Below are 17,384 nucleotides of genomic sequence, written 5' to 3'. Positions count from 1 at the left end.
ATCTTTCAGGTACCTGATAAGTTCTTCTGGAACTCGAAAAATCAATTATTCATATCCTCTCTTGGTCATCTTTCTTTTTAGCTCATTTTCTTATTTGAGGATTTTCATCTTTGGAACCGATTCGCTTACCACGCTTCAGGGTAGTTAAATTTCATTTGCTTGCCCATCAAGGACATCCATTTTGATTGGAGCATTAGCAGCTGTTTATTAATTTCATAGACTATGCAAATGAATTATCTTTAAAACTTTTGGTTCATACTAATTTGTAAGAGGATCAAGACGAGATAAAAATAATAATAATTTATTTCAAGTGATTCAATTGAACTTTTGGTTCACAATTTCAGCTGCTTATTCTCTCCCCCTAATATTGAGAAAACAAATTCATCATTTGAGAACCAGCCTACAGAGCTAAAAATAAGTCCAATTTTTTTTTTTTGCTCAAGATACTTTATAATATATGAAGATTCATATCAAATACATTTTCCCAATATTCTTTAAGAACCGTTTAAATGCATTATATTGGAGCAATTGCACATACACAACACATCCAAAAATGCTGATATGGGAATCATGTTTATAAACCAAGTTCAAATTGTAAATTATGGGAGAACTTATAATAACTTGTTGGCTTGATGTGAATCAATATCTCACGTACATGTTTGAATGTTCCCAAAATATAAATTAGAAGTTATGATCTCATAAGTATCAGTCATGTGATTACTTTAGACGTCTAAAGAATGGATCTTCTAGTCCATTTTTTGTATGATCATATTCTATTTGATATCGATTTCAATTGACATACGATACTTATCAAATATTTTCTAAGAATTTAGAAAATGAGATCTTAGCAAAACTATTTGAGAAAACAAACTCACAAACTTCTGGTTGTGAGTAAACATACATGTGACCAATTTAGTTGATGCATCAATTCAAGTCACAAAATATCTAAATGGTCCAAAATCTCAAATTATCAATTTCTTTTGGGAATTAGTAACCGATAAAAATTATTAGAATGAAGGAACTTCGGGCCCTTCAATATATATTTATAGTTTTTTTTTTTCGCATCATAATAAATCCGGGATGACCCAACCAGCATTGCCAACAATAAATTTAATATGATTTGTAAACTTCTGGTTTACAATAATTTGTGCTTCAATTGCATTATTATATATAAAAGTGTAGTATAAACTTCTGGTTTATAACTTTTTCATTACACTTAATTTATCCAAAATATGTGTAGTAATATATAGAGATATTCAGCATCTCCCTTATTATTGGGAGAAATTGTTACTATTGTCATTTATGTCCGTTTAAAAATGTTTCATCATATTAGCGAGTGAGTGCCCTTACCGATCATTGGTACATTTATATAAATGAGCTCCAAGCAAACTTCAGGTTGCCACTCGAATTCTTCCTTGCAAATGGAGCCAATAAATTTTGATGACTTTACAAGTCATCTCAAATAGCCACAAATCAACGGCAAACCAATATATAATAATAAAAAAACTCTAATAATAAATCAATGCAAGGATAATTTAATACCCAATTGTCTTAATAATTCCTCAAAATAATAATTTCAATAACAATTTGCAAGTGAGCATTCAAATAACAACTGGACAATATAAAATTTACAAAATATTTACAAATATTTATATAAATAACAGTTGGTGTAATAATTATCGTAAAAAAAACATTTGGTGTAATAATTAACAAAATTGAGCCTAAAATAAATTTCCAAATAGAACACTTTAACAAAATAATTAACATTAGTGTTACAACTTTTAAAGTAAAAGAGAGTTTCTCATATAATATTTTAGGTTCAAATCGTGAGATTATATAGTTTAAAATTATATATGATTCTCAGTTCTCACATTCAATCAACATCAAATATTTAAAAAAATTTCACAAAATAAATTCAAATCCCATAAACCAAGGATATGATATTAATATCTAACAAGTATTCTTGAATTGAATATAAAAAAATATTCTGGGTATAAATTATAATTAAATTAAGGTATAAATTATAATTTTATTTCCAAAAGAAAAAAATATCAATTAAATTGATTTATGAATGAAGAAAAATATTTCCTTAATAAGACACAATTCATACCTTAAGCATTGTAGTAGCTAAATTAATTCATAATAATATGAGGACAAAATTATCGTATAAAATAAAATGAATAAAGTATTAACTCATGCACACCTTTTATTTTAGTAACATTCAAACTTAGTATATGAAAGTAACATGAAACATCACAATTGCCAAATATAATGTAAATAAATAATCCCTTAATTCATGATTTAAAAGGTCAAGTTGATTTCATCTTGCAAAAATCCCAGAAGTAATAGGTAGTATCACAATTACAAAAATTTTGCTAATAGAAATCACAAAAGAAATTAAACGATATGATATTTCAATTGATATTTGAAAATCTGTCAAATCAACTAGTTTTATTTTCAATGCAAATCATTTAATTTCAAATGAATCAATCATAATACTTCCTTAATCGATAATGTAATAAATTGAAAACAATAAAAGAAAGAAATAAAAGGCATTCAATTGTTTTCAATGAGATTGATTGACCAAATTAACATATGAATGACATTTTTTTTTTTTATTAACGGTACATATGAATGTATTAGTAGTGTACTAAATTATTGAATTCACACGGAATAATCTTGAGTTCTTCATGAACTACTCTTTTGAATTCTTCAGGAATTCATAGAGAATAAATTGCCTTAATAGTATGTAAGTTAATTAGTTTCTATCTTTTTTGTTAAAAGTATGACAATTGGTATATGGAAACAAAATCAATTATAAAAATAAAAAAACGATCCATAAGGAATATATTTTTATTTTTTTTTAAAAAAATAAATAAAACATTGATAGTTATATTTGGAAATAGTATTAAATATGAAGATTTGTCATAATTTAGAATTTTTAACGGAAAAATCAATACGGCCATTGACCTTTGTTTTTAAAGTTATATTACTGCAGGTCGTAAAAACAAACGGTGCGATTCATGCTACATGCTTTATGTGAAATTTACTTAGCAATTGAATTTGACAATTTTATCCATTGAGTTCTTCAGGAACTATATAATAAATCACTATCAATTTACAATCCTTCAAGGATGTAGGAATATTGTATTCATCTAGAATTCATTGAAGAGAAAAAAAAGAAGTTGTTTTATTAGTTCTTCAGGAACTATATAACACATAAAAGTATTTTGATGTGCAATCCATTATGGATGCATGGTGATAAATGGTGATATTTCGTAAGTTCTTCAGGAACAAAATTAATTTTTTTCTAAGTTCTTCGGGAACTAAGATTATGAATTCTTCGGGAATTCATGTATTAAATGTCTAAGTTCTTCAGGAACTAAGAATAGGTTCTTTAGGAACCAAGATTATGAATTCTTCGGGAATTCGTGTATTAACTTTCTAGGTTCTTCAGGAACCAAGATTATAAATTCTTAAACATGTTTATGTTCTTTTGGATGATCGAAGTGTCGATGTTTCACCATACAAGTGTCGGTCACGAAACTCAAACAATATCAAACATCCAAAATACATATTATAAATAAATAAATAATTGATCAACAATTTATGTAATATTAATGATCAAAGTGTTATGCTTCACCATACAAATGTCGGATATCATGAAGCGTAAACAACATTGAATCAATTAAATACATAAAGAAATGATGCTTATTTATTTATTTAATTTTAATTATTATTATTTAATCTTTATAAGTATACAAGGTTCAAACGATTCATAATCATATAATAATCAAAAATAAAAACTACTTGTCATTTCATACAAATAGAATAAGAATTGCGTACCTCAGTTGGTAAGCTCGTGCTAATAACGTGTTATGAAATATAAGTAATAGTAGTAATAATATATAAGTATAGAGGAGAGAAGAAGAGAAGAGAGAAAGGATAGAGATTGTATTATTCTCATCAAGGTGTGTGTTTACATGACAATACAAGTCCTATTTATAGGACAATATAATGGGCCAGTGGAATGGGTCAATGCTTAATGGACATCCACCAAATTATTCATAATAGAGAATAAAATCTATATCTATATATAAAGAGGATACAAAAAATTCTGCGTGGACTTTTCATAATATCAACAATACTCTCAGTTAACAAACATGTTTTTTTTAGCAACAAATTTTTTTTTAATTAACAAACTCACTATAATATAAGGTTTTTTTTATACATAAGTTTGCATAACAGACACAGACGCAGACGCTAGTAGTTAATAAAAAAATTATACAAAAAATAAGATGAATATGCATAAAATTAAGAAAAAGAAACCTAACAATATTTTTCATCAACAAAAAACAATATACTATTAACTATTTATAATAATAATAATACAATAAATGTAATTACTAACAAATTTACTAAATTGCGTAAAAAAAAAACTAAATTATCCTAAATATTTATAATCAAATTTCTAATTTTTTTAATTAAAAAATATACACGGGACTATTATTTATGGCGGATACATAATTTATCATTAATAATTAGAATCAAATTTATTCATTTAATAAGTTTTACAAAAAATAGCACAATAATTTCACTTATATTTTAACAATATTATATAACAAATTTTATCCCAAGGGGAACAACGCTTGGCCAGTGCGCATGCCTCTACGCACGAGCTGGATTAGTCGTCCACCTTTGGTGGGTCGGAACCAGTGCGAAAGCCAAAAAAAAAAAAAAAAAAAAAAATATTATATAACAAATTTTTAAATATTTTATCCTAAATAATATAAGAACAAACTTAAATATTGAATAAAAGTCGATGACCCGTATGAATGCAAGAATCTTTAAACTAGTTATTTTAAAAAAAGTGTTGTATTCGTTTAAGTTTTTAATCGTTAAATATTTTTTTCTACTTATTTTAGCTTATGTACTACTTGTATGACAAATTTAGCGTATAGAAAAAAAATTATATATTTTTAAATACGTTTATTAAAATTTTAAAATATCAAATCTTATTGAACCGAACCAACTCAATGAATGAAGTTCTTTGTTTGTTTCATTTAATTTGAATTTTGGAAGAAAATATTATAAAATTGAACTAAACTAACTATTTTTACTTGTTCGGGTATTTCTACACCTAAAATTAAACCAAACCTAGCCTCTATACTCTTGACCAACAATAAATTGATCCAAATAGTAAAAGTCACGAGCAGTGACGGATCCAAAACCCTAGGTTAGGGGGTGCAAATTTTTTAACTTTTACTAATATTTTTAATAAAACATAAATTAAAACATAATCTTGTAATAAAAATGTCGATATTCAAATTATAGTGAGGTCATATGTACAATCATTTACATTAGGGTGAGTTTATCTTTATAAATATCAAGTTTGTACTAAAAAAACTCATCAATCACCATTAGCTTATTGGCAATGTCATTGCATATTAACCCATGAGCATGAGTTCGATTCCACTTGTCGCAACTTTTTCGATTTAAATCAGAATTCTTTAAATAACAACAAGAAAATGATAAATAAAGTCAAGATGAGAGTAATCCAATGAGGGAGGGTGCATTGCAGGGTGCAAGTTGATTTATTTAGGGGGTGCAAAAATAAATAAATCAGAAAAACTAGTTACATTATTAACATTTGAGGGTGTGCAGTAGCCCACCCTGGACTTAACATAGATCCGCCCCTGGTCACGAGTCTCTTAAGAATGTTGTCAGGGCTCCAGTTTTTGTCTAGTCCACATGTGTGGAAAAAGGTCGATCAGAAGAGAAACCACACACCTAACTACCACGGCATGCTTTTGCTTCCCCGTATCATACATAATCCTATCAAAGTTTGTGTAGTAGCTAAGTTATATGTGATTTATCGTAAGTTTTCCAACGTGTGTGTGTGTCTATATATATATATATATATATATATATATATATATATATATATATATAGAGAGAGAGAGAGAGAGAGAGAGAGAGAGAGAGAGAGAGGATCAAATTACACCGGTGTAACATTTGAGTAATGTTACACCGCTCAATAATGCTTCAACGAATACAAATTTTACAAAATCCACCGTTGGATTGAAAGTTTATATCATTTAGATCATCCATGTTCAATTTTACAAAAATATAAAATCGTTTGATATATTATTGAGACCGATCAAGATTAACGCTTTATGTGTTTTTATTGAATACCGTTAAGCTTGATCAATCTCAATAACATATTAAATGATTTTAGATTTTTATAGAATTGAACATAAATGATCTATATGATATAAACTTTCAATCCAACAGTGGATTTTTTAAAATTTGTATTCGTTGAAGCGTTATTGAGCGGTGTAACATTACTCAAATGTTACACCGGTATAATTTGATCCCTTGCCATATATATATTGTTTATTTTTTTGGTATAACTATTATCGTTGAATTTTACATTGAAAATTTTATCAAAACATAATTTAATAATTTTATACGATTGGTTAAATAAAGCTCTAATATAAATTTAATGATAAAAATGAAAATTATAATATAAAAATTGTCGAACAATTTTAAAACAAATTTAATAATTACTCCCTTTTTTGGATTAATAATATAATTTTTTTTGGGTAATCATATAAATACGAAGTATACATGGACTGGGCAATGGGCCTAAAGGCAAAATCAAATTAGCCCAATTAATATAAGAAAGGAAACAGGCCCAAAACAATTAAATTCCAAACGCCCATTTGGCGATACAAGGCCTTGGCGAGGTGGGTAATGACGGATAACGCCCATAAGACGGATTTGCATATGACAATAAAATATCTTCATCCTTCCCTGTCTTAGCGATTAACTTGGGAACGAAGAAACCAACTCCTTGAAACCGCCATGGCTTGGAGATCAAGGTTTTATTCCTACTTTCACGCTGCATCACCGGAAAAGACGCTGAAGACCGGATTTGTAGGAACCCTAGCTTGGAGAAGAAGGCTTTAATGGTCTATAAATAGTTTGATATTTTCATCTGTAAAGGAGATCGAATTCTGACTTATTAAACTCCCAGGGTTGTTGGGATTGAACTGAGTGTAACCACACCATTTGATCAATAATACAAACCCCCTCGTTTTTTACCAGAACATTTTGGCGCCCACCGTGGGGCTGCGGTAAAATCATTTGATCCCAGCCTATCACAGCAACTAGACGAAAAATCAAACATCTTCACATGGCTGGAGAACACGAAAACCACGACAACTCTAACGTTAACACCCTGCAAGCCGCCGTCGTAGAGATTCGGCGCTTACAAACTCAGATTGCGGCCATAGAAGCCGAAAGAACTAATGAGAAAGAGAAAGCGAAGTTGATTTTGGAGGAGGAGGAGGGAGCGGGCGTCATGGACGTACAACCCTTAGCACAGCACCTGTGGGATGCCCAAGTGGTGGAAACAATCAAGGTTCCTCACCTTCCTACCTTCGACGGAAAGACGGATCCAAGGGAGCACCTGATGGCAATTGGGACACAAACTGCCATAATCAATGCTCCGGAACATCTAAAGTGTAAATTACTAGCCGGCACCTTCAAGGATGTCGCCCTGCGTTGGTACATGAACCTTCCAAGAAACTCAATTGAAAGTTATGCTGACTTTCATAAAAAATTTATTCACCAGTTCGCTGGATCGAAACACGTGAAAGTCACATCAACCAGTCTTTTCTCTATCCGCCAAAACCCTGGCGAGTCATTGCGTAATTTCCTCGCCAGATTTAGCGAAGCCACCATCAAAGTCTCAAATCCAAATCAGGAGATGTTTGTGGCAGCCTTCCACAATGGGCTAAGAGCGGGACATTTCAATGAGTCCTTAGCCCAAAAGCCAGCCTCGTCGATGCAAGAGGTAAACAAGAGGGCGGAGTGTTATATTAGGGGCGAAGAAAGTAACGCCGAGAAAAGGCAAAGAGACGTTAAGGAGAAGGAATACGTGGGCCGTGCCACTAGAGCGCCCGAACACCCACGACCGAAATCGGGGGGCCACCAAGGAGACCCATGGCAGAGGCACCATGGGAAGCCCTACCGCCAACCGCCCAGAAGAGAATTCAGGAATCATCCCGCCAATGAAGACTTCACGCCATTAAACGCCTCAAAGGTTTACGTCTTAAATGAGATTCTGGCCACTGGTTTGGCAAACCTTCCCCCAAGAAGAAGCAGTAACATCCCCATGGGGCTGGACGATAACGCCTGGTGCGCATATCACAGGTGTAGAGGTCACTCCACGGAGAAATGCTTCCGCTTAAGAGATTTAATCGAAGAACTAATCAAAAGCGGACACCTTCGCAAATTTATTGACGACGCCGCCCAAGGGCGGGTTGTCGTGCCAAAAGTTCCCCGGCAGGAGCCACGAGACCCTCCTGGGCCAAACAGAGAGCCTCCCAAGGGGAGGATCTCCGTAAATACAATAGCGGGGGGATTCTCAGGCGGGGGCGAATCAAGCTCAGCAAGGAAAAGGTATGTACGCCGAGCCATCTCGGAGATATACCTCGTAAGTCAACCTCAGCCATTAGACGTACCGGATTTGGCATTCACGGCAAAGGATGGTTTGGAGGTAGCACCCCACGACGATGATCCCTTAGTGATACAAGTCCAAATTTTGAACTGTGATGTGAAAAGAGTACTGATAGATTCGGGAAGTTCAGCGGACATTATGTACTGGGAAGCTTTCAAGGCCATGCAATTAGCAGAAGAGCAATTGCAACCATACTCCGGAACCCTGGTTGGGTTCTCTGGCGAACAAGTGGATGTAATGGGTTACGCCTCCCTTCTTACCACGTTTGGAGAAGACAGCAACGCCAAAACTATCAAAGTGCGATATCTGGTAGTTAAAACTCCTTTTACCTCCTATAACATTATTATAGGAAGACCCGCCTTTAACGCATTAGGGGCGGCCATGTCCACTTTATACCTAGCAATAAAATACCCCCTCGAGAATGGGGGAGTAGGAACAGTAAGGGGCGATCAGATTCTCGCCAAGAAGTGCTACGAGTCTAGCTTAAAGATACGACACCGAACTTCCAGCGCAAGCGGAAAATTCAAAAGAAGACAAGCCGCAACTCCAGGCGGCATAAACATGATAGAGAGCGCAGATATGGATCCAAGGGAGGAATTCCAAGATCGAAGGGTAAGCCCTATAGAAGACCTGGAGCAGGTTCAAATTGGCGATTACCCTCACCAGACAACTAGCTTGGGAACAGCGTTGCCCAGCGAGGAGAGGAGACGAATCATCAAAATCCTGAAGGATAACGCTGACCTATTCGCATGGAAACCTTCAGATATGCCAGGGATTGACGAAGGGGTGATAACACATAAACTCTCAATATCACCCAGCACAAAACCAGTTTCCCAAAGAAAAAGGAAGGTGGGAGAAGAAAGACGAGTCGCTATTGCAGAAGAAGTAGAGAAACTAAAGGAAGCAGGATTCATCGAAGAAATAAAATACCCCTCATGGTTGGCAAATGTCGTCATGGTGAAAAAGGCCAACGGGAAGTGGAGAATGTGCGTGGACTTCACAGACTTAAACAAGGCGTGTCCCAAAGATCCATATCCCCTACCTAACATAGACAGGTTAATTGATGGCGCCTCGGGGTGTAAGATGCTGAGTTTTATGGACGCCTACTCCGGATACAATCAAATAAAGATGAACCCCTCCGACGCCCGCCATACAGCCTTTATGTCGAATACCTGCAACTACTTTTACAACGTCATGCCTTTTGGACTGAAGAATGCGGGAGCAACATACCAAAGGTTGATGGACAGGGTTTTCGCTGAGCAAATAGGGAAGAATTTAGAGGTATATATCGACGACATGGTAGTAAAAACTTCCGAGGGAAGTCGCCATGATGATGATCTGTTGGACATCATGGGATCAGTAAGAAAGTACAACATGAGACTAAACCCAGCAAAGTGTTCCTTTGGGGTACAAGCCGGAAAATTCTTAGGGTTTATGCTCACCAGCAGAGGAATAGAGGCTAACCCCGAAAAATGCCAAGCCATCATAGACATGAGGAGCCCTACATCCGTGAAAGAAGTACAAACCTTGACAGGCAGAATAGCCGCACTATCCAGATTCCTATCATGTGCGGGCGAAAAGGGTTTCCACTTCTTCGCATCTCTTAGGAAAAATGAGAGATTTTCTTGGACGCCAGAATGCGAAGAAGCCTTCAAACAACTAAAAGAGTTCCTGGCATCACCGCCCATCTTGACACGCCCATTACCAGGTAACACCCTTTACCTATATCTCGCAGTCTCGGATAGAGCTTTGAGTTCAGCTCTAGTTCAAGAAATAGAGGGCGAAGAAAAACCCATATATTTTGTAAGTAGAACCTTAAGGGGAGCAGAAACAAGGTATCAAAGAATAGAGAGGTTATCTCTCGCGGTAGTTGTCACAGCAAGAAAGTTAAGGCAGTATTTTCAAAGCCACCAGGTAGTTGTTAAAACAGATTACCCTATCAAGAACGTCCTCCGAAAGCCAGACTTGGCAGGAAGGATGGTGGCGTGGTCCGTGGAATTATCGGAATTTGACATCACCTTCTCACCTAGAGGGGCCATTAAGTCACAAAGACTAGCTGATTTTGTATTGGAGATGTCTACTCCGCCAACAACAGAGAAAACGGCGTTTTGGACACTCTCAGTTGACGGGGCCTCCAATGTGCGAGGAAGTGGAGCCGGAATAGTACTGGAAGGACCGGATGGCGTGATGATAGAACAATCACTACGTTTCGCCTTCAAAGCTAGCAACAACCAAGCGGAATACGAGGCTTTGATAGCAGGAATGAAGTTGGCAAGCGATATGGAGGTAAAAGAGCTAAAGGCCATGAGTGATTCCCAGCTGGTAACCAACCAAGTATCAGGGAAGTTTCAAACGAAAGAGCCGCAGTTAATCAAATACGTGGAGAAGGTGCAAAACCTAGCTAAGCATTTCGATTCGTTCGAATTAGTTTACGTTCCCCGCGAACAAAACATGAGAGCAGATCTATTGTCAAAGTTGGCGAGCACCAAAAAACCAGGAAGCCATAGAACTGTTATCCAAGAAACCATAAAAACTCCCAGCATCAACGGGGAAGAGATAATGATGGTAATAGAAGAAGAAGACTGGAGATCGCCCATTATCCGGTACCTCCAAAAGGATGAGCTCCCGAAAGAAAGGGAAAAGGCTTTTAAATTGAGGAAAATGGCGGCATGGTATTCAATGGTAGGGGATAAGCTATATAAGAGAGGATTCGCGTCCCCCCTCCTTTTATGCGTCAGTACTGAAGAAGCCAAGCGCATCATGAATGAAGTACACGAAGGATCATGTGGTAGTCATATCGGTTCAAGAGCATTAGCAGGAAAGATATTGAGAGCAGGATTTTATTGGCCAGATATACATGATGATACCGCCATGTATGTAAGAAACTGTGACAAATGCCAAAGACACGCCAACCTGCATCATGTTCCGGGGGAGCCACTGAAGTCAGTGTTATCCCCTTGGCCCTTTTTCATGTGGGGTGTAGATATCGTTGGCCCATTTCCGGTTGGCTATAAACAAGCGCGATGGATCATCGTCGCCGTAGACTACTTTACAAAATGGATTGAAGCAGAGCCGGTATCCAGCATTTCGGCGGAACAGGTAAAAATCTTTTATTGGAAGAAAATCATCTGCAGATTTGGATTGCCCAAATACATCGTATCCGACAACGGTACACAATTCGCTAGCGAAAAGGTCGTTGAATTCTGTCGAAGCAAGGGAATCAAAAACACCTTTATATCAGTGGAGCATCCACAAGCTAACGGACAAGCAGAGTCAGCAAATAAGGTGATACTAAGAGCCTTAAAAAGAAGGCTAGATAGTAAAGGCGAAGCTTGGGTAGCCCACATCTCACCCATCCTCTGGTCGTATCACACCACTCCCCAATCCTCGACAGGTGAAGCGCCATTTACAATGGTCTATGGTTCGGACGCGATGATCCCGGTGGAAATAAATCCTCCTAGTTGGCGCAGAGAAACCACGACGCAGGAAGAGAACGACAGAGCTCTGGAAGAGAACCTAGACATGATCGAGGAAAGAAGAGAAAGAGCGCATTTCAGGGAATTCGCCATAAAGCAAAGAGCCGCTAGGCGTTATAATACGAGAGTCAAACGAAGGAGTTTTCAAGAAGGCGACCTGGTGCTGAAAAGACCTATGGGAAAGGATAAAGGAGGAAAGTTCGCAGCAAACTGGGAAGGCCCCTTTCGGGTGCAAGAAGCTTTCGAAGGAGGAGCATATCGCCTAGAGACCATGGAAGGAAAAATCCTCCCAAGGACGTGGAACGTAGCAAACCTAAAGTTCTACTATAGCTAATCACGGAGCATCACTTTATCGGTAGAAGAATAAGTAAAACCATTCTCTTCTTTTAGCAATATTTTTAAATGATGTATGAGAACCGTTTTCATAAATAAATAAAAAACAATGAGACACTCTTTTCCCCTGTTTTAACGGGGGTTTTTATCGAGGCTCATTGAATTTCAAAATTCTAGTAGTTTATATCTTCCAGCATATCCCAAATAAAGGTCAACCTGATTAAGTTACGGGCTCTGAACCAACAAAAATGGTTATCTCAAACTTGAGCTCTGAATCTTTACTTAAAGATCAACTCAGATGTGAGCGCTGAACCAAAAACAAGGGTTACAGTGCCTTGGCGTCACCTACGAGTTGGGTACGTCAGAAAAAAAATATTATTAAACAAGGGTTACAGTGCCTTGGCGTCACCTACGAGTTGGGTACGTCAGAAAAAAAATATTATTAAACAAGGGTTACAGTGCCTTGGCGTCACCTACGAGTTGGGTACGTCAGAAAAAAAAAAAAATATTATTAAACAAGGGTTACAGTGCCTTGGCGTCACCTACGAGTTGGGTACGTCAGAAAAAAAAAAAAATATTATTAAACAAGGGTTACAGTGCCTTGGCGTCACCTACGAGTCGGGTACGTCAGAAAAAAAAAAAATATTAGTAAACAAGGGTTACAGTGCCTTGGCGTCACCTACGAGTTGGGTACGTCAGAAAAAAAAAAAATATTATTAAACAAGGGTTACAGTGCCTTGGCGTCACCTACGAGTCGGGTACGTCAGAAAAAAAAAAAAATATTATTAAACAAGGGTTACAGTGCCTTGGCGTCACCTACGAGTCGGGTACGTCAGAAAAAAAAAAAAATATTAGTAAACAAGGGTTACAGTGCCTTGGCGTCACCTACGAGTTGGGTACGTCAGAAAAAAAAAAAAATATTATTAAACAAGGGTTACAGTGCCTTGGCGTCACCTACGAGTCGGGTACGTCAGAAAAAAAAAAAAATATTAGTAAACAAGGGTTACAGTGCCTTGGCGTCACCTACGAGTTGGGTACGTCAGAAAAAAAAAAAATATTATTAAACAAGGGTTACAGTGCCTTGGCGTCACCTACGAGTCGGGTACGTCAGAAAAAAAAAATATATTATTAAACAAGGGTTACAGTGCCTTGGCGTTACCTGTAAGTCTTACGAGTTGGGTACGCCAGAAAAAGATACAGCAAAGAAAGGCGAGATTATCAATACCGCCAGAAGAAGCTTATACACAACCAAAGCAAGGCGATTCATTATAACGCCAAAAGACAACAGGTATAAAGTTATTTTTATTGATTTACAATTATTATAGAAAGTAGAAGATGTCACAGGTGCAAGGACGAAGTTTCCTAGACAAAGACGACAGAAGGCGTTACCTCACAACGTAATGCAAAAAAAAAAAAAAAAAAAAAAATAATTCGTAAAGTTATGAAAAGAAGAAATCAGGCAAATAAAGAACTTTATAAAGGACCCAGCCAAGGGGCAAAATTGTTCAAAGCCACAAAAGGGCATACAAAATAATTACAAAAAGCCACAGAAGGGCAGAAACAAGATCATTACAAAGAGATCATTCATTGAGGAGGAACATAGGGAACGAGCTTGCCGTCAACAATTTGATTCATTGCATCAGCTTCGCCAAGGCGCTTAGCATCGAGATCCGGGAAAAGAAGCTTGACCTGTTCTATAGCAAAAGAAAAGCCCTCGTCATATTGGTTGGCGGCATAGAGCTGAAGCTCTGTGACATCACTCTCCAATCTAACTTTCTCATCAGCTAAGGTCCCAATAGACTGTACCGCTTCATCCTTCTCCTTGGATAGTTTAGAGAGTTTCTCAGCCTGGGCAGCAGCATTCTCCTTGAGCTTAGCCTCCGAAGCGGCATAGCTTTCTTTAACTTTAGACAGCTTTTCTTCATACTCTTTCTTCAGTCTCTCTGTCTCGCCCTCCCTTTCTTCCTTCAACTTTTTAATGTCATCCTCCAGCTTCGCCTTGGTTTCAGAATACCTCTTCTCAATATCAGCGAGGTTATCATCAACCATCTTCACCTTCTGCCTCGCCTCCATAACCTCTTGCTCCTGGCGGTTTGTCAACAGATAATTGAGAAGAGTACCCTTGACTTCATACTCTAAGGCTTTCTTCCTCAGGTCTTCCGTCGAAGTGTTGGTGAAGCGAGTCATGTCACCCACCATGGTTACTCCTCTCTCAATGAACTCCAGAGGATCGAAGGAGCTCCAGGAAAGGGGCGCAGCGGTTTCAGCATCTTGAGAAGGAGGCTGAGAAGAACTGGAAGCCGCACCTTTGCCCTTGTCGGCACCCCCAGCATTTTGAATAGTTTTCTCTATCTTTTGTTTTTTGGGAGGAGGAGGAGCAGCACCCCCGTTTCCCTCCGCTTCAGCAGCTGTCTTTCCAGGGATCTCAACACGGATCCGCCCTTCATGCTTCTTCTTGCTCCGCCCTTCCTTCATTGCAGCTTCCTCCACTTGCAGCTTTTTCAGGGGATCAGTCACCTCGACAACAGGATTGGCTCTTTGCTGGCGAGCTTTAGCCAAGAATGCCAGTCTCTCCTCATTAGAAATAGTCCTCATTCTCTCTGCAAAAGTAAAAAGAGGCAAAGAAATACAAGTTAGTAACGAGGCGAGATCAGCATTAAACAAATAAAAGATACAAATTTATCACTTACGCAAATATTCTTCCAAGGCGCCACTATTACCCTCACATCTAAGAACGTCAGAGGTATCCATAAGGGCATAGGAATCAAGGAAGTTGACGGTCTCTTGCTCAAAGTCGCTCAGAGCCTCAAAGACGGCTCCTTTGATAAGCCTAGGGTTTTTGGTCCAATAGAAAGGAAATAAAGGATCCTCAACCTCATCATACATCAGGTCAGGAAATTTCTCATCATGGCGAACCCGAAGGAAAGAATCTTTGAAGTTTTTGAAATTGGAGGCATATAAGCTTAGGAGACGACGGTTGGGTTGACTACTAAGGGAAACTAGAGATTGAGGTTTTAGGTTCTTTATTTGGTAAAAAGAGAAGAAAACACCAACAGAAGGGTCTAGGTTAAAACCTGAACACATTACCTCGAAAGCTTTTATAAAGGCCCAACTATTAGGATGAAGTTGGGTGGGGGCGACATTAAGAACCCTCAACATCTCAGCCTCGAAAGAGGTGAAAGGCAACCAAATATTGAGGGGCTGGATCACGCCAGTATAAAGATAGAAATAATCTGGCGGGGTAACATTCTGGAGAAACACGAACTCGCCCTCCCTGACGGGCTCGGTTATAATCAAATCTTCACGAAGAAGGGAATCAGAGAGTTTGACAGCTTTCCTAAAGCTCCTCACCATCTCCACACTAGTATACTTTGAAGAAACTTCCATGGTGACTGGAGCGTAGTCGGCAACCACCAGGTCTCGGCAGGGGTTCTTCCGCTTTCCTGTGAAAGAGGAAGGGGAGATTATGACGCAATCACTGTCATTACTACTATCACTACTATCACTATCACTACTACTACTCCCAACATCAAAACCCCATAATTCCGAATAAAACCCCCGGCTATTAAGAACGCCGTTAGCCCTAGTATAGTGGGCTTGAACTTGTTGCGCCCACTCGAGATAACTAGGAGAAGAAATAGGAACTCTCCCACCATCATCCTCATCTAACTCCCTCAAAATGACCATTTGTTCTAAACCTAATTAAAAAATTAGGGTTCCTACTCAAGACAGACCAAATCGGCAAAAAGGAGTAAGGTATGAAAGAAAGAATACCTCAAAGGAATTGACAAAGCTTGGAGAAATAAACTGGAAGCGTCCTAATCGTTGAACAAAGGCTTGCTGGATCGAAGAAGGATATGCGAAAGAGAATGCTGATTTGCGAGAAGAAATAAGTAAAGGGAAAGAAGAAACGGAGATACTACTTATAAAGAGGGAAATCTTTTCGTTTTGGTTGAAGTCCAGAGGTCGAAGTAAGAAGTACCAAGTGCGCCGTCGGATTAAATACGCGTCAAAAAGCGTGTATCCCGAGAATAAGTTTTGGAAGATTTATCGTCAAATAGTTATCACCCTAAAAGGCGAACATGAAGTCGCCTCGAAACACAATGCGCCTCTGGAATGACCACGCCAAAAGTACAAACCTCGCCTTTTTTGAGCATAATATAAGTTAACAGGAAAAACGCTCAAAAAGAGAAAAAATTCAAGATTAAGAAGAAAGCAAAACACAAGAGCAATAAATCCAGCCCTAGACCAAAAATCTTTATTAATTTTGAAAAATAAAGGTACAACGACAGAAAGCAAAATTACAAAGAAAAACTAATCTTAAAAGTCCTATCACTCGGACTCGGAATCTTTTGGCGCAGGCTCAGGGAAAGTCATCTTGGATTCCACGGTGACCCGAGACCCCTCTTCTTCACTAGACGAAGAAGCACGAAGCTCAGGAGGAACGTAGGTCTCCAGAAACGAAACGTAATCCTCATCGCCACTACCAGAATCGGAGGTATCCGAGGAAAGGACGATAACCTCCACCTTTTTGACATCCTTAGACCTTCGGGAGCGAGTGAAGTTGGAAGTAGACACCTCTACCCTTTTCTTCCTTCGCTGAGGCGGGGTGCTTCTGGCAACAGGTTTTTTCGCATTGTTATTTTCCATCTTAAAGATTCAAAACAAGAGGATGAAAATTCGAGTTTTAAGCAGGTGATATTTATAGTCAATATTTAACCTTAACATCGTTATTAACGGTAGTAATAAATGCTTGAGCGGTTGCAACCACCGAGCTTTGACCATCTCGAAAAATGTCACTTTTACGTTTCCAAGGAGTCAAAATTTGACCCATTTTAGTTATTAAAGACTGCAAAGGAAGGCGGTACCAGAAAGGACAGAAGAGCAACACATAAGTAAAGGAAACTGCTTAAGCATTCAAATTCGTACAAAAGAAATACAACGGAAGCAAAGAAACAGAATAAAAATAACAAAGATCCCAAAATCCAGAAGCAAATTACAAATACTAGAAAGAAAAGCACAAAACGGAAAGATGAGCAAACAAAAGA

The sequence above is a fragment of the Trifolium pratense genome, linkage group LG6 (assembly GCF_020283565.1).
Source record: "Trifolium pratense cultivar HEN17-A07 linkage group LG6, ARS_RC_1.1, whole genome shotgun sequence".
In the NCBI taxonomy this organism is placed as follows: domain Eukaryota; kingdom Viridiplantae; phylum Streptophyta; class Magnoliopsida; order Fabales; family Fabaceae; genus Trifolium; species Trifolium pratense.
This window is presented reverse-complemented; position numbering follows the sequence as displayed.